This window comes from Eutrigla gurnardus, assembly GCF_963514095.1.
Source record: "Eutrigla gurnardus genome assembly, chromosome: 5".
In the NCBI taxonomy this organism is placed as follows: Eukaryota; Metazoa; Chordata; class Actinopteri; order Perciformes; family Triglidae; genus Eutrigla; species Eutrigla gurnardus.
This window is the reverse complement of record NC_139919.1, coordinates 1,973,173-1,997,685: the sequence shown is the minus strand read 5'-3', so window position 1 is coordinate 1,997,685 and position 24,513 is coordinate 1,973,173.

Genomic DNA, 24,513 nt, shown 5'->3' with positions numbered 1-24,513 from the left:
TTGTCTTAGGCCACAGTCTTTTCCCCAAACTCGCTGGACGAGAGACAGACTGTTATCCCCCTTTCCGCGACTCGCCTTTTTCCTCTTATTTTCTTTTTGATCCTGAGGAGATCGCCACAACTGCGTGATTCTTTCTTTGCCTGCAGAAGAGGAACACAAACGGTTCCTTTAGCGACCAGCAGGAAGGATAACCTCTGAGCCTCGCTCCTGTCTGAAGTCAGCTGACTAAATCGCCAAGCCGTGCGATTCTATTCTCGCCCGCGGAAGGAAGGAACACGAACTGTTTTCTTCATTCGAGTCGATCATCGAGAAGGATAACTGCTACGCCCCGCTCTCGTCTGGACTCAACCGACTCGTCGCGTCCACCGCTGCTGCCGAGGACTCGCGAACCACAGCCTGCCGCTGGCGCGTCAAGAAGGTGTAATCAAAAGGTGGTAGAGTTAACCTAACATGGTAGGTAGACATAGTGCTAAAATGTTAAAACATCAGCTTAGTTGACTTATAATTTGGATTTAAGGATGGTTGTACACTGTTAAACAAAGCCACGCCATAAAGAGATAAATAGAGCTTGCATATTGATGAATAATTTGTGGATGACAAACGTACCAGTCAAGGTAAACTCATAAGCTTGCTCGCTGGTTAGATTAGCTGCTCAGTTGATCTAACGTTAACGTATAGTATCACCAGTCGGACGCCGTTCGCTGGTATTATCTCTATCCGGACGGATCCGGTCTGCCGCAGTTTCTGGTCTTTTCGTGGTGCTTTTACTGGGTGATCGCCACCGAAGTGCAAGTAGAATGTATTTACACACTTCTAACAATCTACAAGTGAAATTCCATATTTGTACATGGCCATTTACATGTCAAATTATTATACAAAAGTGACCTTGATGAGAGAAAGCAGTAAGAACGTTTGGGCGACGCTCAGCCTGAGCGGCTCAGGTGGTGGTACATTAAAAATGGAAATGAAGAAGACTTTACGGAATATTTTGGAGATCCGTTAGCTAACGTTAGATTAGCTGCTGCTAACCTATCCAAAAGTTAATCTGAAAGACAGTGCTCGCTGCTCATTGTATCAATACCGTTTAATGACATTTTCTATGTTAAGATATTGATCGCATATCGGTGTAATGTGTGTATAATAATCCAAAATGAGTAATACTTACAGTAGATCCTTGATCTTGCGCTTCGTCCATGTTCATCCAATGTGTCCAGTTGACTTGACTGAAATCAATGCTGAGTCAACAACAGTCAACAGCTTTACAACACTGGCCCCTGCTGGTTGTACAGGGAGGGTGTATTCACATTCAAATCCAGGGGCATTTATTTGTGGATCTTGATGTGCGGTAAGAATGTCTCAAAATTACGTCATCGAGAGAAAAGCAAAAAAGCGATCCACAAATGCAGAATCCAAATGCAAAGTCAAGCATATTAATTTTTAAATCACAAAAACATATTTTTACAAATATGTTTATTTAATTGACACGTTTATTTATAAAAATTAGTTTATTTATTTGTATGTGACGTTTTATATTTGTATTTTGTTTATTTATAAATGTATGCATATTACAGTTTTTGCCGAATGCTTACACACGTTGCAGACTTTGGCTCACTGTGTCATAACTTAACACACAGGTCGAGTAAGACACAGCACATGGAGACAAACTCTTAACTTATATGGCAAAATGAAACTCTTGAAACAAAACCTAACAATCCCATTTCAAAACTGTTTTTAGCATCAAAACATTAAACACATGCACCTTTGTTTGCACTCTTTCCTAGCAGCAACACACAGATGTGCTTTATGCAAAACACAGCTGTATTTAGTACTTTGGATGGTTTTTGACTTTAAAAGTCTCATATAGATTTTTTTTTGTGAAAGATTGCTCCACTACAGTTGATCTAGACACATGAAAACAAAATGGAAACGCTTCAAAATATATTTTTATTTTTTTTCAGGTTTTTGCAAAAGTAAAAAAACAAAAACACAAAGACATGGTAACTAAAATGTTCTACAAAACAGAGTTGTAAGAAAACAATTGGAAGACATTTAGGCTATGGATCCCGTCTCCTGTTGGCTTTGGCCACATCACCTCATCCACATCACAGGCAATGTCCTCCCTTGCCAAGCAACGGGGGAAATATCTCCCTGCATGCCGAATCCAACCCTGTATGGACCTCACCTCAATGTTGCCGCATGCCTCTTCCATGGCTTGTAGAAGAGGCATGCGGGCATGTGGTTGACGGTCATAAACCTTCCAGCGCCATGCTGAAAAGAACTCCTCAATTGGATTCAGAAATGGGCTGTACGGTGGCAAGTTGAGTGTAATGAATCTATTATGGTTAGTGAACCAGTCCCGGACCAGAGCCGCCCGATGGAAACTGACATTATCCCAGACGACAACAAACTGGGGCTGCTCTGGCCCGTTCTGGACTACTGTTTCATGAAGTGTGTCCAGAAAGCGAATAATGAGGGCTGTGTTGTAGGAACCGAGGATGGAGTGGTGATGCAGGACTCCCTGTACACTGATGGCGGCACACAAGGTGATTGTTACGCCCCGGCCTAGGGGGTACCTGAGCGTGACATAAAAGCTGCTTTCCCCTTTCCCAAACTCCCAGAGACCAAGACTCGAATGGGCAGTCCAACATAAATTTATTTCCAAAACAAGGCAGTTTAAACTTCAGACAACTATCGACAATGGTTCACACTTGAACAACACTCTTGATTGATCACAACACAGGACCGCAGGGAATCAGGACAAAGGCAGAGAGAGGGAGCCAGCTGCAGCAGGCATCCTTTTAAAGATGGCCCCATCATCTCTTGGCCAATCCCCATCGCTACCTGCAAAATCAAGGAGGGAGAAAACAGAGCAGCACCTCCCTCTGGCAGGGAGGGTTAATTACATGCCCACATACGCACACACACACACATATATGTCCCATGGACATAACACCCCCCCACCTAAGATCAACATTTCTCCCCAAGAGACATGTTGAACCCCTAACACCCCACCCGAGATAATGCGTCAGCCACCAGATTATCCACCCCTTTTATGTGGTGGATCTCAATGTTGAAATCCTGCAGGAGCAAGGACCAGCGCATAAGGCGCTGATTATGATTGCGCATGCGGGACAGAAACACTAGGGGATTGTGGTCAGAGAACACATGGACCGGAACTGGACTGTAACCCAACACATTTAACGGGGCAAACAGGTGGAATATTAGCATTCTCACGAGCAACATAGGCCCTGGCCAAAAAAAAATAACGAAGGACCCGATGGTATGTCTTTTTCACCCCTAAGTGACCGGACAAATTGTGATTATGTGCCAAATTCAACACTTGTTGACGGAACTCTTTTGGCACGACTATTTGCGTAACCGCGTCCAGTGATGGGAATAACGGCGTTATTAGTAGTGGCGTTAGTAACGCTGTTACTTTTTTCAGTAACGAGTAATCTAATTGATTACTCATCTCATTATTATAACGCCGTTATCGTTACTGCTAAAACCTGTGTCGCGTTACTTCACTGAAGGCAGAAAACAACAGATCGCTATAGTAAACAGAGATGCGTCAGGCACTAGGACCAAGCGGAAAACGAAAACGGCCGCTCAAGCTGAAGCCTGTTTCCCTTAGTTTAGACCGCCCACAAGCTCCTCGATTGGCTCTGCCGTTTCTTGTGCGATTGGCCGTCCCCGCTGTCACTCCATCTTGCTTGCACACCGACAGGTCTGCTAGTCTGCGGTCAGGAGTCCGCTACTGGAAATTGGGAGTTTGTTCTGCCTGGTTCACGTCAGCTAGAAGGATTGTAATATCAGAGGTTTCTTTTACATTAACGTTTCGGTGTCCGTGTGCGTATGTGCGCGCCTGCGTGTGTATGTGTGTTTGGTAATTAGACGAAGCCAGGATGTCTAAAAAAAGAAAAGTGGACATAAGAGACTTCTACACCCATCCTGCAACACCTTCACTGGCTCCCAATAAACAGCATATCCATTTCAAGATCCTCATCATTTACAAAGCTCTCAATAATCTGATCAATAAAATGTATTATTGTTATTACTATTGGATTAGAATTGGTTGATAAATGTTTTATGAATCTTTTTCCAAAAGATATATTGTGTTATTTTTATCAATCCACTATAAGCATAGTAATTATAATATCTCCACTAAAATGGTTTAGATTTGTGCACTGTGGATTTCTGTTTGTAATGTATTGAGAATCCATTTCATTATAATACTCAGATTTATCATAAATAATTGAACACGCACATGTATTTGAACTTCCGTCAAAGAGGGAGATGGGGTCCAAATGATTTGACACATCAGTATTTAAAAATGATTTGATAGTAACGCAATAGTTACTTTCCAAAGTAACTAGTTACTTTTAGAATTTGTAACTCAGTAACTACTTTAGTTACTTTCTGGGAGAAGTAACTAGTACTTTAACTAGTTACTTTTTTAGAGTAACTTGCCCAACACTGACCGCGTCACACTCCACACCATCGGACGGGGACCACTTTCTCACCAACACGCCATCCTCCAAAAGGTAAGACACGGGTAGTTTTGACTTTTCTGAATTTTGTGCAGCAGAGAGACAAGCAACCAATGTGCTATCAGCTTGCTGAGCTTTAATTAGTTCCTCTTTATTCACAGAGGAATTCAACATTGGCTCATGTAGCAGCACATCAACAGATACCGGAACAATTGTATCTTCAGAAACGGGGCTGACCGAGTTATCAGTATTCAAAAACGAGTCCGACAGATCAGTCACGTCTGCAAACTTAGGTGCTTGGGCACGCGTCACGACGCACGAAGGAAATACAAGCGGCACGTCAGGCGAAGCAGGGACAGCATACACGTCAGCAGCAGGATTTTCCATCACCTCGGGAATACTAGGGAACACCTTCTCTCCCGCCAAGTCATTCCCGAGAATGAGGTCGATCCCTGCAACTGGCAGCTGATCGCGCACACCAACCCGCACCGGACCAAACGCTAGGGAAGAGAAGAGAGTGACATTATGTAGCGGCACACGCAGAACGCTCATTTTGAGTCCCCACACCAATAAATCAGACCCACAATACAACCTGTCAGAGAAAGGCAAGACTCCTCGTCGGGCCACAGAATGCTTTGCACCGGTGTCTCTCAGTATGGTGATCGGAACCCGGTCCTCCTCGCGGCCACTCAAAGAAAAGAATCCCCGTGTTATAAATGGCTTAAAGTTATCGTCAACCTCCTCTCGTAGCTGGTCAGTCAGCTGTTCATGCTGGCTAATGAGTGTCTCTGACTGAATCGCTGCTACAGTAGAGGGACTTTTACTTTTAGCCTTTTCTTTTTGCTTTAACACTGGACAGACTGCTATGAGGTGACCCGTTTCGTGACAGTAAAAACATTGCCGGTTCTCACCGCTGGCTGAATTGTTGCGTCTCAGCAACCTGGGCGATCCACTCCTATTTTCTGCTGGAACAGGAGGGTCACGGCGCAATTTTTTCACATTAGAAAAAAACTCGTCGGAAAGCACCTCAGCTTCGGCGAGAGACACAACTTTCTGCTCATTTAAATAAGTGACCATGCGCTCTGGCAGACACTTTAAAATCCTCCAGCAGCACAAGCTCACGTAGCTTGGCAAAATCACTGACTTTGCTGGACTGACACCACTTATCAAATAGGACCCCTTTTTCCCGTGCAAACTCCACATAGGTCTGGTTGAAACTTTTGACACACATTCTGAATTTTTGCCTGTAGGCCTCAGGCACGAGCTCATATGCCCTCAGTACTGTCGTCTTAACAATGTCATAGTTAAGCTCTGGTCGATTGTAAGGCTGGCACAAACCTCCTGAGCCTTCCCCACCAATTTACATTGAAGCAACAGGGACCAAACATCCTTCGGCCAACTCACAGCAGCGGTGATTCTCTCAAAAGCACTAAAATATGAATCCACCTCAGACTCTCTGAACGGCGGAACAAGAGCAATGTGTCTGCTCACATCAAAACCATGAGGTGAAGAGTCTGCTGAGCTGACTGAAACTGTGGAGCGGCACTTGGCTGGCGTTCCAGCTCCAATGCTCTCACCCTCAAGTGCATAGCCTGCACCTCCAACTCCCGATTCCTCATCTCCATCTCTTTAATGCGGAGGGTCAGACTGAGCGCCTCAGCCGACATCCCCAGCAAACTGGGAGGATCAGTGGGATCGGGCATGACGGGTGGTACTGGATCTGCGCGCACCACATCAGCCTTCTCAGTTCTCTCCGAAATGGTAAGCAACCCTCTTTCACCAAGTCTAGTGACAAGACGCTGAAGCAGGTCCTCTTTTTTGAGGTTTAACGCCATCTCTATATTATACCTATTTGCCACCAACATCAAATCAACTTTTCTACATTTTTGTAGTTGTTGTGATGTAGGATTTTTAACAAATTATTCTAAATGAAACTCCATTTTAACTCAAACTGTCAACTAGAGGAATGTGGACTTAATGGAAACACAGCACATACGACAAACAAGCCAAGTGACCAAGTCAATAGGCCCCAATTAAGTTACCCTAACACCAAGCAAAAAACAGACCGATGAGCCCACAATTATTAGAATTACAGTCAAAAAAGGACGGACGAGCCCCCAATTTATGTTACGCCCCGGCCTAGGGGGTACCCGAGCGTGACATAAAAGCTGCTTTCCTCTTTCCCAAACTCCCAAAGACCAAGACACGAATGGGCAGTCAAACATAAATTTATTTCCAAAACAAGGCAGTTTAAACTTCAGGGTGAGTAAGGCCAAAATAACAACCAAAACATCTCTTATTTGCAAACTGGCTTACCTATCGAAAATTAACTAGTCAAAGAAAATACAGGAATCTTACCTGCCTCGCTCACAAATAAACAGGAGAAAACAAAAGGTGTCCAAACAAAAATGGCTACTCACCCCTACCTGCCAGGACTGCCTCAAATAAACAAAGGACTATCTTTAACACAAAACTATCGACAATGGTTCACACTTGAACAACACTCTTGATTGATCACAACACAGGACCGCAGGGAATCAGGACAAAGGCAGAGAGAGGGAGATAGCTGCAGCAGGCATCCTTTTAAAGATGGCCCCATCATCTCTTGGCCAATCACCATCGCTACCTGCAAAATCAAGGAGGGAGAAAACAGAGCAGCACCTCCCTCTGGCAGGGAGGGTTAATTACATGCCCACATACAAACACACACACTCATATGTCCCATGGACATAACAGTGATATTTCCCCCGCGCTGACCAGGGACATGCACTATGGCCCTTTGCCCAATAATGTTTCGGCCCCGACGTCTGGTTTTCGCCAGGTTGAACCCAGCTTCATCTACAAAAATAGCTCATGCTGCTGTGGAGCTGCATCAAGTTCCAGGAGTCACTAAAACAGAAAAATGTAGATAATGTACAGTGAATATAGTGTGATTGAAAACACAGGACTATCACATATACATTTACACACAATACTGTGTGTGTGTGTGTGTGTGTGTGTGTGTGTGTGTGTGTGTGTGTGTGTGTGTGGCTTACTTGCACATAGTCATGACGGAGGTCTTTGACTCTCGCACTGTTCCTCTCGAATGGAACTCGATATAGCTGCTTCAGTGAGATGTTGTGCTTTTTGAGGATGCGGGAGAGTGTAGATATGCTGACAGTGTTGATGCCAGTGAAGGTTATTTGATCTGCAAGGATCTGCTCTCTCAAATCATGAAGCCAGATTTAATTATTTGCCAAAACAATATTGACGATGGCCACCTCCTGTTCATCACTGAACATAGCCTGCCTTCCACCCTGTGCAGGTCGTCTGGTAGTTCTGTAGAAAATGAAACATAATACTTTAAACCCATAGATCTACAGTAATACAGCAATGTATTGTACTGTGCATTTGAACAATGTGCAATACTGTAATTTCTTTGGTACATTTTAGTGTGGAAATTTCGAAACATACCTGTTTTCCAGTCTGAACGTTCTAACAATTGAGGCTACTGAGTAGCGACTCAGGTTTGGATGGACTCTCTGCCCAGCCTCCCTCATTGTAAGGCCATGATTTATAACATGGTCCACCAAAGTGGCCCTCATGTCATCGGATATTTGTCTTCTGTTGCCTGCTCCCCTTCTTCATCCTCTTCCTCGTCTTGCTGCTGCTCTTCCTCTCCCTCTTCCTGCCTCCATGTTTCCAAAGTTGGCACAAAGGAGCTGAGCTCACATCAGGTGTATTTGTAGTGCTATGGCTTAGACTGATTGGTCTACAATTAGATGTTAAATGTTTTCATGTGTGTGAGTCAGTGTGCTTTTCCAATTTTAGTTGTGTTTTGTATTTTAAATCGATGTGTTTTCCCAATGATTGCACGAGTCTTCCTTTTTGAACAATGTGTCTTATGGAAAATAAACAGTGTGTAGTGTTTTGCAAGAAGTGTGTTGAAGAATTTCAAACACAGTGCAAAGCATATATTGTGTTTGCAGGTTTGGTGCTTTTGTTTAGGGCGTGGTCACCAAAGCTAGAGGTTGTGATGATTTGGGCATAGCAACCACTTTTAGTGTTTAAGCATTAGGCAAAAACTGTAATACAAATAATTTCAATATTTATTAATATTTTTGAGACAACACACATTTATTTATACAAATTAGTTTATTTATTTGTATGTCACAATTTTATATTTGTATATTTGTATTTATTTATTTATAAATGAATGCATATTTATACATATCATTTCGATATGTATTACAGTTTTTCTCGATTGTTTACACACATTTTCTGAAAGCATGCCTCATACTCTCAGAACTCTACACACAAATCAAAAAACACACACACAATGGGCAAAACCCCTCAATTCTCCTGCAAAATGAAACTTTACATTCAAAACAATGTTATTTCTTCTCAAAATGGTATTTTGTTTTCAAAAGACACACACAAACCATCATATGAATAGACATTTATAAGAACCAGTTGAACACTGATGTGCTCAATGTAAAACACGATGAACACTTCTTCTCCATTTACCATAATGACTTAGGCCTTTTTTTGTTCAGTGTTACACTCACTACAGACAGTACATACATAAATGTGTTGTAAAATATTTTAGAATATTGTTTTTATATATTTTATTTTTCCCACAAGAATACTGTAATGTACACAGTGTTCATCCCAACCAACACAAAGTTGCATATACAGTGGTCTACAAAACCAGAATAATTTACTGTATACAGTTACAAAAAAAACAACAACAAAAAAAGAACTATCCTCTCTTCTGTTTCGGTCTGGCCACAGCACCTCATCCACATCACAGGCAATGCAAGCGATGGCCAAGCACCGGGGGAAATATCGCCTAGCATGGCAAATCCATGGCTGCTCCTCGTACTCTCACTCCTCTGGCTCTGCCTCTGTTGCCAATGTTGGCATCCATTGCTCCAAAACAGAAGAGCTCACCTGTTGCCCTTTTATGCTAATGCTCTGATTGCAAATTGTAAAACTGTGTTGCAGGTGTTTGCCCATGTGATGAGTCAGTGTGCATAGTAGGGAAATTAACTTTAGAATTTTTAATGGCAGTGTGTTCCTTGTGAAAACAAGAGATTTTCTTCATGAAAATTGTACGAAATGCAGAGAATTGTGTGTAGTGTTTTGAAAAAAGTGTGAGTTAGAACTGCAATTTGAGTGTAAAGCAGGAATTGTGCTTGCAGTTTAGCAGAGTTAGTTCAGGGGGTTGGTGCATGAGTTACTTGTTTGGTCAATGTGTCTCAAGTACCAGTATTTGTGTGTAAACAATTGAGAAAAACTGTAAATGAAGCTCGTCAGGTGTGCATCACCACCGATAACGGCGCTAACATCATCAAAGCTGTGAGCCTCAACCACTGGACATGTCTACAGTGTTTTGGCCATCACCTGCATCTTGCAATTGGTGAGTGTTTACCACTGTGATAAAATAGTAATTACCTTTATTAATTAATGAGCAATGTTATAATAGCCTACTGCATGGTCATAACACAGAAGTGGGGTGCACTGCTGCTTGGCGCGCTGCTTTGACCCGGACGCGGTGCCGAGGGCCCGTCAACGTCACCCTCCTCACGTCACCCTCCTCACCGTCACCCTGCTCACGTCACCCTCCTCACCGTCACCCTCCTCACGTCACCCTCCTCACGTCACCCTCCTCACCGTCACCCTCCTCACCGTCACCGTCGACCTCCTCTACGCCCAACGCTGCCGACTCTGGAAGGACAGAAACTATTTAACATCTGTGGTCTCAGTCGCGTCTGTGTCTCCCTTTTTTTCGGACACAATCCCCGTCAAAGTCACATCAAAGTCAAACTTCCTCAAATACTCGAGCAATACATTAAATACACGTTGGTAAAGGAGCAGAAAGATGTAATTTACCTTCAGGTCACCGTCCACTCCGTCCCACTGACGCCGCTGACTGCAGCAGCAATGTGTTGCCACTCGCACTGCCTCTTTTTATTCGTGATCCCGCTGCTGTGGCCACTAAATAAAATTATTTTCCGGGCCTTTACCTCCCCAACAAGTGTCTCTTTCTCCGTTTCTGAAAAGTTACATTTCTTCGCTTTTTTCTGACCTGTCACCATGATTCACCGCACGAAAACAATTGCATGCCAGCTCATTAATATACGGTAAAAAAGTGGGTGTGTACAGGGTGGGATTCAGGTACGCACACTTGTAGGTGATCTGTGATTTATAAAGGGAACATTGCGTACACCTTGCGTTCGTACAGTTTTATAAATCTGGATTTTTTGGGGCTTTTTTTTTGGCAGTTTTATAAATGAGGCCCCAGGTCTTGCTCCATTCTGCTATGCAATTTCAATTGCCTTGTTGTTGAAAGGTGCACTACAAATATAATTGCTTTGCCTTGCCTTGTTCTGTGTCTGAATACTGCTATTGGAGAAGGACAGGAGAAGAGGTTTATATACCTCCATTCCCCCCTCATTTGTAGGCAGATATCCACATGTACAGTATGTGGCAACCTATTTAGCAACCCCTTGAGGTTATTTTCAAGTAACTTTTTTTTGTTATCATTTCTTAAGACTTAAAGTACAACATTGTCCTTCATACTTTGACCTATCTGATGCATATTATGTCCTTGCATAGGTATGTTGATAAATGGGTTCCAAACTGCTGAAAAGAGTGAACGTGAAGAGTGAGAAGGGCATGGTACCTCACTTCTTGTGTATCATTTTTAACAGTAACAGACATTTGTATCAATGGATTATTCAACCTTGCAATGGTTTTGGAACAATAGCATGATGATTATGGGAGGGCAATAGATTTTTGTGCTGTGTGATTATTTCTCCTTCTCGCCAGTCCCAGTTTGATTTTGAAGTTGTACCTCCATAACTCCAAACTATACTTCTCATATATATTTAAACACACGCACACACACACACACACACACACACACACACACACACACACAGTTACTCACACCTTTTCTGACACACCCTAGAGGGAGGCTTAACTGTGATTTACACCACTGCACTCTGCAAATTGTATGCTAAGAAAAGCCTGAGCCTTTAAGCCCAGTCGATTAGACTCTCCCAGATTTGGCTGTCAATCTCCAAGTGTTTACCAACAGGACTGATTAGTTACCACCATCCCACACACATACATATACAAGCTCCACATACACCCATCTGTCACAGGATTTCCACTATGAACAGTATAAATGTCTGTCTGAACTCACCCCCATGAAGTCTGTCCATTCTTCCTTTGTTACTTCACATTCCTGAATTGAATTCTGTTCTAATCACTTTTTCTTTGGGTTCTCAGATTTCTCATGACCTGACCTTTACCTTTCACCTGATCTTCAAGTGGCTGCTCTTCTCCATTCCACATCCTTTACAATACTTCCCCCCTCTGGTCTCCGGTATATTTTCAGTGATCTTAACAGCATTACAAGTTCCTTAATGGTGTCAAGCACTTCTTCTGTGGGTGTACTGGTGTTGTAAGTTTGAGATAAGTTTGCCCTTTGCTGCTTATACCTTTTATTCTGCTGTTTTGTTTTTATTCCAAATAAAACTATAACGTGAAATGTATTTTTTGTGTGTTTTACCTACACCACATAGCTAGAAACACAATAGAAGAACAATGGAGTCATGTAAAAAATGCACAAAGATATCCTAAAAAAAAACTTTGGAGAAGCTCAGAGAAAAATTAAGAGCATTTTGAGTGTGTTGATTTTGGAATGAATCTTGGTTTAGATATGAAGATAGGTAGACATGGTTAAAGCACTGGTACACAATGTTTTGCCAAAACTTAGAACTTTTCCCCCAAAACATTAGTTCATCAGCAGTTACCTTGTGAACTGACCAGACTGGCCAAGCTATAATATACTCTTTGAAAACCACCAACCACCCTCTTACACTGCAACCCACACAGGTAAGCACACAGTATGGAAATTCATGGGCAATCAAGCAAAAACACACAGCTTAATGCAGGCTCATTAGATGTTTCTCAAATAGCCACACTCTCTCCACTCTAATCAGAAATGCTTATAAACTGGGCTTGACAAGTATCCCTCATACCTATCAGCTAACTGTCCCCCAGCTTCCCCCATCCACTGATAAACAGTAAACAGGACTGAACACAAACACTTATTATTTTTCCTATATTAAAAAGGTTGACTTATCATTTCTTGGTGGTTCTTCACCGGCAACCTTAAATGGCTATGACCCCACCCCCCACCGATCGGAGCTGCGGACAGCAGGCCGCCGCTAACTGATACCGCTTCAGCCTTCCTCAAAAGAATGTTCCCACTTACCCCGGAGGATCATGAGCTGTCCAGCTTGAAGTCAGAGCTTCGCTCCATTGCGACCCTCCTGGATGATGTCCTCCAGCGCCAATCCATGCTCCTCGCCCGGTTGGAAGCGTTGCAGCAGGATGGTTCCAGCTTGTGTGACCTTAGCTTAGCTTTGATCAGATCTGGGCGTCAAGATCCTTGACAACGCCACCTGGTGGCTTTCACACCAAGATATACTTTATATACAGACTACTAAGTACCTTATTTGAGGCAAGGAGGTTCATAGAAATATGTGGAAAACGGACTAGACAGAGACGTGCTTTCAGTAGAAAAGTAATCTTTTATTCATAAATACACTTAAAAATGGCCACACCGTCGTAATAGCACAATCTGTGCAACAAACCTAGTGGTCTAAAAGGGGGGATCACTACTGGTATTGGCTGCCACCAGGAACAATATAAGCACTATAACCATAAATATGGAATGGCTCGCAAAGCAGGTTACCTGTCCGGAGAAAACGTGAAGTTCACCACTCGTGTTTTCTTGACTCCAGTGCCTACAGTCAACTGCGCGCACACACACACACACACACACACCCACCCACACACACACATGCATAGACACGACCACTACAAGTGATACAATCAATATGGTGAGGTGCAATTTACCACTACAATACACGTGCAGTGCGCGAGGACGAATCCAGGAACCTGCCCTGGAAGCCGCTGCCCTAGTATTCTGGAGGGGGGAGACAAGAAGGAGGAGTGCTTACTAACACCAGAATGCTAGATGGGATACACTACTACACAGCCACTTAGCAGGACTTTTATGGAACTAATGGGGCAACCATTACCACGTGAGTCAGGGAGGGGGGGGGGAACCTAGACGGCGGCCATGACAAAATACCTAAACAAAAGAAAGAAAACTGTAAAGGGAGGCACAGCTATCATTAAACATGATTTAAATAAGGCAAAGCAGCAGGAGCAATCCGCCTGCGGACACAATCGTTTTCAATTAGTGCTTGATGAAATCATGCGCAGATGATTGACATGTTAAAGAACAAACATTCTTTGTTTTACCTGAATGCAACTCGGAACAGACAACAACCGACAGATGAACACAGCCCCACGGTCCTCCATCACAATTATTATAGACAGCATATACGTTACAAACATCTATATTCTTTTGATTATTATTACCTTTTAGGCGCCGCGTCGTTTAAGTCGTGCCAATGCCCGGCGGGTGCCTGCCCAAGACCCTCGGCAGCACACCGTACGAACCCTTGTAGCGTCTGCCAGTCGACCCGACACCTATTCTACAATAACCCAGGATAAGACACATTTCCTTGGAGGCTTAGTCCGTTAAATTATATAATGTTTCGCATACCTTCTCTACACCAGAGCACCATGCGTCCACCCCACACACAGCTGCAGACCTATCTGGTACATGGTAAACTCTCCAAGTGCGGCCGTGATGACTGTTTTATAAACACCTGGCCTAGCCATCAATGTAGCGTTAGTCAGTCAGCTGCTAGCTAGGCATCGTGACGTCAGGGGGCTACCGGGGCTGCAAAGGGACAAACTTCCCCCAGACCATGACTACTCTGCCGGTTACATTCTACCCCCCCATTTATTATCGGTGTCCCGCCGATAACTGCACTAGACCATAACCCCACCCACGAGCGGAGGGAGAAGAGAGAGAGAGAACAAAAAAAAATAAAAAATAAAGTGGAAAAACGCTAGGGGCAGCCTAGTTCCAAGGTCGGAAAACTGTTGTAATTTTACTGCTAGATCCAGATACCAAGTTAGTAGCCCCATCTGCCCCACTCACCACTGCACTCGGGAGATGATGCGGGTTGGGGTGTTGTCCTGCATTAGGTCGGGCTGTCCTCCGGGGTGCCGTTTCGTCCACTATGGGGATAGCAGGCGTGGGGATGGGCAAAACCAGCACAGAAGCCTCCACCGGAGGTGTTGCGTTATGTTGAATGGGCGGTACGTCCTCCCGGGGGCAGATAAGGACCCATCGACCAGAGGTGTCATCATCTGCTGGGTGGCCCCTGTCCACCTGCGGTTCCACCGGCCTGTCGGGTATTTGTGGGTGCTGATCCAAGTGGGCAGGTTTTAGCATGGTTCGATGTACTTGTCGCACTTTGCTCAGGTCTTGAGTCGGGGCCACGGAGTACACCACTCCACCAAGTGGAGGTGCGCGGATGACCTGATGGACCATCGCGCCCCAAGCATCTTGGATTTTCGAGCGACCCCTTATTGAATAGTCTCTTACATAGATGTGCTGTCCCTCTGCCAATGGCTCGCTCTGGATGTTCTGGTCATGCCGTTCTTTTCTCCTGGAGGCAGCAGCTTGTAAGTGCTCCCTGGCATTCTGGAAGGCCACATTAAGGCGCAGCTGGTGTTCTCGGACCCATTCACACACATGCCCGCGTTCGGGCTCTTGTACCCTGCCAAGCAGGAAATCCACTGGTAACTGGGGGTCTTGGCCGAACATCAAGTAATACGGTGACTCACCAGTTGTCTGATGGACGGCTGTGTTGTAACTGAATACTAACTGGGGTAGGTGCTCTGGCCAGCGGCGCTTCAGGTCCAAGGGCAGAGTACGCAGTAGGTTGTGCATTGTGCGATTAAAACGTTCGCACTGGCCGTTGCCCTGAGGGTGGTAAGGGGTTGTCCGGGTCTTCTGGATCCCGTACAGGGCACACAGCTGGTAGATGATGGCATTCTCAAAACTGCGTCCCTGATCAGAGTGCAGACGAGCTGGCACCCCAAAGCGGAAAAACCACTCCCGGATGAGCACGTTGGCTACAGTCGTTGCCTTCTGGTCCCTGGTGGGCACGGCCTGTGTGAATTTAGTGAAGACATCAGTCATGATCAACACTTGTTCTCTACCATCCATTGCAGGCTCCAGAAGTGTGAAGTCCACAGCCAATATCTGATTTGGACGAGATGCTAGAAGATGACCCATGGGCACATGGAGTCTGGGTTGTGAAGACTTTGCAAGGGTGCACCGCTCGCAGTGTTGGCACCACTGCTTTATATCTTCTCCCATCCCTGGCCAATAGCACCGCTGGCGTATCAGCTCTGTAGTACGTTCGACACCCTGGTGGCCATGGTCGTTGTGAAGCTGATGCAGGACTTCCCCTTTTAGGCATGCTGGCAACAAGAGTTGACGCACCTCTTCACCCCCATCTGGTCGAAAGATTCGGCGGTAGAGGAGTCCATCAGTTCTCACGACACGGTCCCATTGTTGCAGCAACACGCGAGTTGGGCCAGGCAATTTCCTCCGCACCGCCTGGTCAGGTGGTTCCTGTACCTGCCAGAACGGCAGGAAGGCCCCGATGATGGGGTCCGCTTCCTGATGCCTTCTCAACTCCTCAAGGGTGCTGGAGGGGAATACCGTGATGGCCATCTGGGTCGCCAGTGGTGGGTCTTGACGTCTGGCCTTTTGCTGCACGAGGACTGGTATGGCCGTCCCTGGTGTGGAGGACTTGGTGGTCTGGTCCAGTGGCCCTGCGGGTTGGCGGGAGAGAGCATCTGCATTTATGTTAGTACGGCCCGGCCGATACCGGATAGTATAATTGAAGGCAGAAAGTTCCGCCTCCCAACGCTGTTCGGTCGCTCCCAGTTTGGCGGTTCCGAGGTGGCTTAGGGGGTTATTATCTGTCCAAACGGTGCATTGCTGGCCCCACAGATATTCCCTAAACTTGTTAGTCATGGCCCATTTCATGCCGAGGATCTCCAGCTTCATTGAACTATAGTTTCTTTCTGCTGGATTGAGGCTACGACTAGCGTATGCAATTGGCCGGATCCTCCCTTGCTGCTCCTGCGATAATACTGCTCCAAGACCAGTGTGGCTGGCATCCACCTCAAGGATAAAGGGTATGTTAAAGTCAGCGAACGCCAAGGTGGGGGCACTCACCAATGTCTGCTTCAATGTCTGGAAGCTGGACTCACAGGCATCCGTCCACACTCCATCAAGCTGCGTCCGTTGGCCCTTCCGGGTCTTGGTGCCGGCCAGTTCTGCCCCCAGACGGTTTAAGGGAGCTGCCAGCTTCGAAAAACCTTCCACAAACCTTCTGTAATATCCTGCAAAACCAAGAAAAGACCTCAGTTCGGACACAGTGGTGGGACGGGGCCACTTAGCCACTGCAGCCACTTTGGCAGGATCGGTGGATACACCTTCACGGGAAACAAGGTGGCCTAGGTATTGCACTTCCTTCTGGAAAAAACAGCATTTCTCCAGTTTCGCTTTTAGTCCCTCCTTCTGTAGACGGGTCAAGACCAGGTCCAAACGATGTATATGGTCCTCGACACTGGAAGAAAAAACAATTATATCGTCCAAATAAAGTAAAAGAGACTGACAATGCTGTGCTCCAAACATTCTCTCCATGAGCCGTTGAAAAGTGCCTGGAGCATTACACAGCCCAAAGGCCATGCGATTGAATTCAAATAGCCCAAAGGGCGTGCAGAAGGCGGTCTTTGGACGATCTTTTTCTGTAACAGGTACCTGATTATACCCGCTAGCCAGATCAAGTGTGGAGAACCACTGAGCCCCCGATAGTGCATCTAAGGACTCCTCGATGCGGGGGAGAGGGAAGGCGTCTTTCCTGGTCTTGTTGTTGAGCTGCCTGTAATCGACACACATACGCAGGCCACCGCATTTCTTCCGCACGATTACAATGGGAGAGGCATAGGGGCTACTACTTTCTCGTATGACCTGGCTGTCTAGCAACTGTCGCAGATGGGCTTTAACAGCATCATAGTTAGACGGGGGAAGACGCCTGTACCGTTGCCTGACTGGTTTGTCGTCCAACAGGGGTATATCATGGGATATAAGATCAGTGCAGCCCAGGTCGCCCTCAAAAGCTGAGAACACTGACTCTTGTTTTAACAAAAATGCCCTAACCTGTTCTTGCTCGGCCTCCGCTAGCACTGTCAAATCAAGGGATTGTATCCGTTCTCTCACTGACGTAGGTGTCGCTTCCCCATTAGGGACCATTGCTATGCCATTCACAACAGCTTTTAGTTCTGGTGGGTCTTCAGAAATCCCCATAGGGAGGCTTTCAACCGTGGCGTGAACAAGCGACCCTAATGTATGGCGGGGGTATAATTTAGCACGTGTTAAACCCACATTGACTACCGGGATAAAAGCTGTACCTTGTTCTACACGCACTAGCGCCGGCGAGACCAGGAGACCACCAGGTAAGGAGCTGCTGGCTGGTTCAAACAGAATAACAGGCGCGTCACAAAAGTGAGGAGAGCAGGTGGCTGCCACCATCTTTATAGTGCCACCTGGTATATGAATAGGTCTTCTACCTCTAACCTTAGCTACCCCTGTTTTGGACAGAGGAGGACTGAGCTGGACCTGATGGCAATGTTGCAGGGCGTGCCGCCATGGGAGTGAGGCATGAACTACTGGTGGAAGATCAAACAAAGAAGAACCATGTTGGCCAAATAGTTCAGCATAGCACTCGCGAATGACATTCATTCCAAGAACACCTGGCACTAAAGGGGGGCCATGCTGACCTGGGGGATCTTTAACCACTAGCCAACCTCGTTGGAGGATTATTTCTCCCAGCACCTCAACCGTCATCTCAGCATAACCGGTATAGGGTATGTCTAGACCATTAGCGGCCCGAAGCTGCAACCAATTACACTGTTGCAGTTTATCCTTGAAGTGTTGCACAAATAAGCTCTCCACTAGGGTAGACACCATGGACCCTGTGTCTAATAGACAATTAACCACTACACCCCCTACTCTCACAGCTACCTTCGGGCACTGAGCAACAAGGGAGGTTACAGGGTGGTGTAGAAGAAATTGTGTTACCTTACAATTCTTATTTGGTTTTGGTATAATGTTCCTTTCTCTCTAAACATCAAATGTCCTGCTGAGCTGCATTCATTGTATGTAAGCCTTGTCATGTTGATGAAAAGACCCTCTGGTCTGTCCCCCTTCCTGGACCGTCCCCGAAACACCTTCACCTCACATACTTGATCAAGGCCTTCATGAATGGCCCCTGTTGTGACACTATGTAGAAAGAACCCAGCTGTTCCGAGGGAAGTCACACCTTTATGTTGTCTCAGGATGTCTCTTCCAAGTTGGGAGAGACGCGTATTGAATCTATGTAAATCCACTGTTTAGACCTGCCCCTTTGGTTCTGTATAAGTTGTCTCTTGCCTCACATCATTGCAGAATGGACTGTGTGGCAGCGCGACATTGTCTTTTCTCCACTGTCAGTGATTAAACCTCATTTGAACCAGCCACTGAATTGGACCTGAAGAGTTTTCTTCCACAGTGGCTTATAGAGTCCTGATTCTGAGAGCCGCTAAAATCCCCTTCCAACGTGTGGCTCTGCACGCTGAAGGGAGCTAGTTTTCCGGCTGAGACACTGAGATCACATTAGCCTGAGCCTGGGAGTTGTGATTGGGTGCTACAACTCTCTCATTGTCACACTCCCGGGCATAGTGGCCTGGCTTTAAGCAACGTCTACAGGTGATTGTGGACAGGCGACTACTTGTAGAGGGGCGACTGGAATAGGCTGGACGGGCACTGGGGTAGGCTGGACTAGCGGCTCCTTGTATAGTAGTCAAAGCAGTAGTCAACTGGTTGATCTGCGCTTGTTGCTTCAGTAACATAGACCGCAGCTCTGCCATTTCTGAACTTGCTATACTAACAGGGGGTGTGGTTCTGTCTGGCTGAGTTTTGGAGTACTGCATAGCACAAAGGGAGGGGACGGAATTGCTCCTACCTCTATTGAAGTCATTGGGCCTACCCTCACACTCCCACCGAATAGCAGCAGCACGCACCTCCAACATGGACATCCCTGGGGTCTGGCGGACAAGCCTCTTCAATTCGCGGCGGAGGTCAGAGTTGTTAACATGTTCTGTAAACTGGTCACGGAGAAGCATGTCAGACTGGGGGACGGATTCAGGGAAAACTTGTTTAACTTTATCCATCAACGAAAAGAGTGCATGTGAATATTCTTGTAAAGATTCCCCATCTAATTGTTTTCTAGAAAAGAAACTTTCTTGTAAGGCAACATAAGACTGGGAACACCCATAAAGCTCTTTGAGGATACTTGTAATCTTTTCTGGGTCTTCCCGGTCAGCTATTGATCTATAGCGGATCTCATCTTTAGCCTCCCCATCCAGATGATCAAACATAAAGTAAGCTTTATCAAGTGTACCCAAATGTTTAGCACGCGCAGAAGCCTCCACCTCTTCAAGCCACCCAACAATGTAAATACCAACCCCACCCCGAAATACAGGACATTTACGCTCCCTAGGGAGATAAACAAGACGTTCATGGGAAACAGGGTTAGTAGGGTAAGCAGAACTGCCCGGCCGTGGTTGCTGCTGCAGGCGATCATTGTCCGCCTGCAGTTGACGGATCTGCTCTCTCAGCTGTTCCAGTTCACTCATTGCTGCAGCAAAACAATGTCCAAGTTATGAGAGGCAACCGAGAACTCTAGCCTTCCAGGCGTCTCTTTAGGTCCCACGCCGTGCCCACTGCTGCTTTGCCCTGAAGTTATTACTATGCCTCTTAAATAAAAAAAATAGACATGAACAAAAGAAAAAACAAATAAAAAAAATGAAAGACACGTCTCTGTGTCAACTAAATCCTGCCGACAACGCCAAAATGTGACCTTAGCTTAGCTTTGATCAGATCTGGGCGTCAAGATCCTTGACAACGCCACCTGGTGGCTTTCACACCAAGATATACTTTATATACAGACTACTAAGTACCTTATTTGAGGCAAGGAGGTTCATAGAAATATGTGGAAAACGGACTAGACAGAGACGTGCTTTCAGTAGAAAAGTAATCTTTTATTCATAAATACACTAAAAAATGGCCACACCGTCGTAATAGCACAATCTGTGCAACAAACCTAGTGGTCTAAAAGGGGGGATCACTACTGGTATTGGCTGCCACCAGGAACAATATAAGCACTATAACCATAAATATGGAATGGCTCGCAAAGCAGGTTACCTGTCCGGAGAAAACGTGAAGTTCACCACTCGTGTTTTCTTGACTCCAGTGCCTACAGTCAACTGCGCGCACACACACACACACACACCCACCCACACACACACATGCATAGACACGACCACTACAAGTGATACAATCAATATGGTGAGGTGCAATTTACCACTACAATACACGTGCAGTGCGCGAGGACGAATCCAGGAACCTGCCCTGGAAGCCGCTGCCCTAGTATTCTGGAGGGGGGAGACAAGAAGGAGGAGTGCTTACTAACACCAGAATGCTAGATGGGATACACTACTACACAGCCACTTAGCAGGACTTTTATGGAACTAATGGGGCAACCATTACCACGTGAGTCAGGGAGGGGGGGGGAACCTAGAAGGCGGCCATGACAAAATACCTAAACAAAAGAAAGAAAACTGTAAAGGGAGGCACAGCTATCATTAAACATGATTTAAATAAGGCAAAGCAGCAGGAGCAATCCGCCTGCGGACACAATCGTTTTCAATTAGTGCTTGATGAAATCATGCGCAGATGATTGACATGTTAAAGAACAAACATTCTTTGTTTTACCTGAATGCAACTCGGAACAGACAACAACCGACAGATGAACACAGCCCCACGGTCCTCCATCACAATTATTATAGAAAGCATATACGTTACAAACATCTATATTCTTTTGATTATTATTACCTTTTAGGCGCCGCGTCGTTTAAGTCGTGCCAATGCCCGGCGGGTGCCCGCCCAAGACCCTCGGCAGCACACCGTACGAACCCTTGTAGCGTCTGCCAGTCGACCCGACACCTATTCTACAATAACCCAGGATAAGACACATTTCCTTGGAGGCTTAGTCCGTTAAATTATATAATGTTTCGCATACCTTCTCTACACCAGAGCACTATGCGTCCACCCCACACACAGCTGCAGACCTATCTGGTACATGGTAAACTCTCCAAGTGCGGCCGTGATGACCGTTTTATAAACACCTGGCCTAGCCATCAATGTAGCGTTAGTCAGTCAGCTGCTAGCTAGGCATCGTGACGTCAGGGGGCTACCGGGGCTGCAGAGGGACAAACTTCCCCCAGACCATGACTACTCTGCCGGTTACATTCGGACAACGCTGTACATCGCAAATCGGATGCTCCCTTTTCCTCCTGGGCGTCCGTTGTTAGGAAAGGGAGATCGGTCCCTCTCCCCTTGTTTTCCCCCGACTTGGAAGTATGTGACGACGATCCCATCCCGCTGTCCAACTTCTTCACCCCACTGGAGAAGTTAACGGAGCTACCAGCTACATGCTCGCACACCGCTCCGGAGCAATCAGCCCTGCCATACTCCAGACACAGAAAGCGTTGCATCCCTCCAACTAGCCCACTGATGTCCCAGGGTAAACGTCCACGGTGCTCATCCCCTTCATCGATATCCTGCTCAGAAAACTGGCATCCTCTCCCAGCCCCGCAGCCATCGCTTCCACGGCATAACGTGGGTCCGATACTGTCGACACTCAATGATGACGTCATCTGCGCACCTGACGCTAATCCCTCTTCTACGGTTCCGGATCCCCCTGGCACCTCCTATCTGTCTCAAACTCTATCATGATCTTGAGTCACTGATTCACACTGTTGAAAGCCTCGGGAAGAGGTGTGTTCTCTCTGGCCCTATTCCCACCCTGCTCAAAAGCTCAGAGCGTTTTAGTCAACTTTTTAGTCTGCACACGTGGATGCAGAACTTCGCCACTGCAACTGGCCTGGGTTTTATTAGCAATTTTGATTATTTTTGGACTGAGCGTGACCTTTTCAAAGCTGATGGTTTTCATTTAAATAGGAGAGCAACATATTACTCATTTATAGACCACCCAGATTTAATCCCATCTTTTTAACTGAGTTCTTAGAATTTTTATCTACCGCTCTGATTAAATATGACAAAATAGTTATGCTGGGTGACCTGAATTTTCACATTAATGATGTTTTGGATTCCAAAGCAACCGAATTTCTGCATCTTCTTTCTAGTCTCAACTTCATCCAACATGTCTCTGGCCCCACTCATAATCTTGGTAATACTTTGGATCTAGTCTGTAAAAAGGATGTTACTGCTGGCCTCCCTTCTATTCTTCAGGTCCCGGTCTCTGATCACTCTAGTGTCTTTTTTAACCTGCTAACTCATGCACAGACTATTCGCTCTGAATCTAACCCCCACTCTTTTCGTCCGTTTAACAACCATGTTAAGTGCCTTCTAGCTGATCATCTGCCCGATAAACTTGAGTCTTTCTCCAACACTGCCATGTCTGTCAACAACCTCAGATGGCCTAAACGGTGCACTGTCAGAATCGCTCGAGTTCTTTGCCCCTCTTAGAACTAGTAGAGGCACTCGAACAAAATCTGTGCCTTGGTTCTCCGACCTCACTCGCTCATTAAAACGGGCATATCGTAGACTTGAAGACAGATGGCGCACCTGTAAATCAGAGTCCTCACGCCTTGCCTGGACTCTTAGTTTTAAATGTTATAAACATGCCCTTTCTGCTGCCAGATCTTCTTATTTCTCCAACTTGATTGAAACCATTAAGAACAATCATCGGGTCTTGTTTAATACTGTGGCCAGGCTTACACTCTCTTCACCTGTTCCCTGCTCCTCTTTCACAGCGAACGATTTTCTTGAGTTTTTTACCGATAAACTGTTGATACTATTGCTTCTGTTAATACCACCACTACTGTTAATGCTACTACTACTATACTACCAACACCAAATGCAGTTGGAACCCAAGGGCCTGGGCTGCACAAGATTTCTGCCTAAAAGCCTATTAAGGCAGTTTTTTCTCACCACTGTCGCTGTAATGCTTGCCACTGGGTGTTGTTGGGACTTTGAAATTGTGTTGACTCTTGAAATTTTGAGCGTATTCTAGTCCTGCTCAATGTGTTAAGTGTCCTGAGATGACTTCTGTTGTGATTTGACACTATAAATAAAATTGAATTGACTTGAATTGAATTGATTAATTCTCCCTAATAAGGGACAATATCATTAGCCAGCAGCCCTCTAGTACCATGACCAGCCAGTACTCTGGGTCCTGGCCCACGGGTTCACTCGCTCAGTTTCAACCCATTTCTGCTGAGGCCTTGGCCTCAATGGTTGCCGCCTCAAAGCCAACAATGTGTTCACTTGATCCCATCCCTTCTGACCTCTTTAAGGAACTTTTTCCTATTTTAAATGCCCCTATACGTGCCATTTTAAACTCTTTCTTCTCTGAGGGGTGTTAGTTTTAATAACTCTTTGTCAGATTCCTCTACGGTTACCGCTAATTGCAGATTTTGGTATTAAGTTCCATTTCTATGCTGATGAAACACAGCTATACATCCCACTGCAGCCTAATGACCCCTCTCAAATACAAAATCTGGAAACGTGTAAGCCGAATCAAGAGCTGGATGACTCATAACTTTCTCTTGCTTAACACTGCTAAGACTGATTTGCTGCTGATTAAGCCTAATAACTTTAAGCACTTTTCTGAGAGTTTCTGTCTTAACATTGATGGTTGCTCAATCCCTGAGAGCACCCACATTAGAAACCTTGGTGTTACTTTTGATCCAACCCTGACTTTCCAGACTCACATCAAGGACATCACAAGGACAGCCTTCTTTCACCTGCGTAATATTGCCAAAATCTGTCCTGCTCTATCCCGGCATAGCGCTGAGGTGGTTCTCCATGCCCTTGTGACCTCCCGCCTCGATTACTGTAATGTCATTTTTTCGGGCCTTCCCATTTGTTCTACCAGGAGTCTTCAGCTTGTGC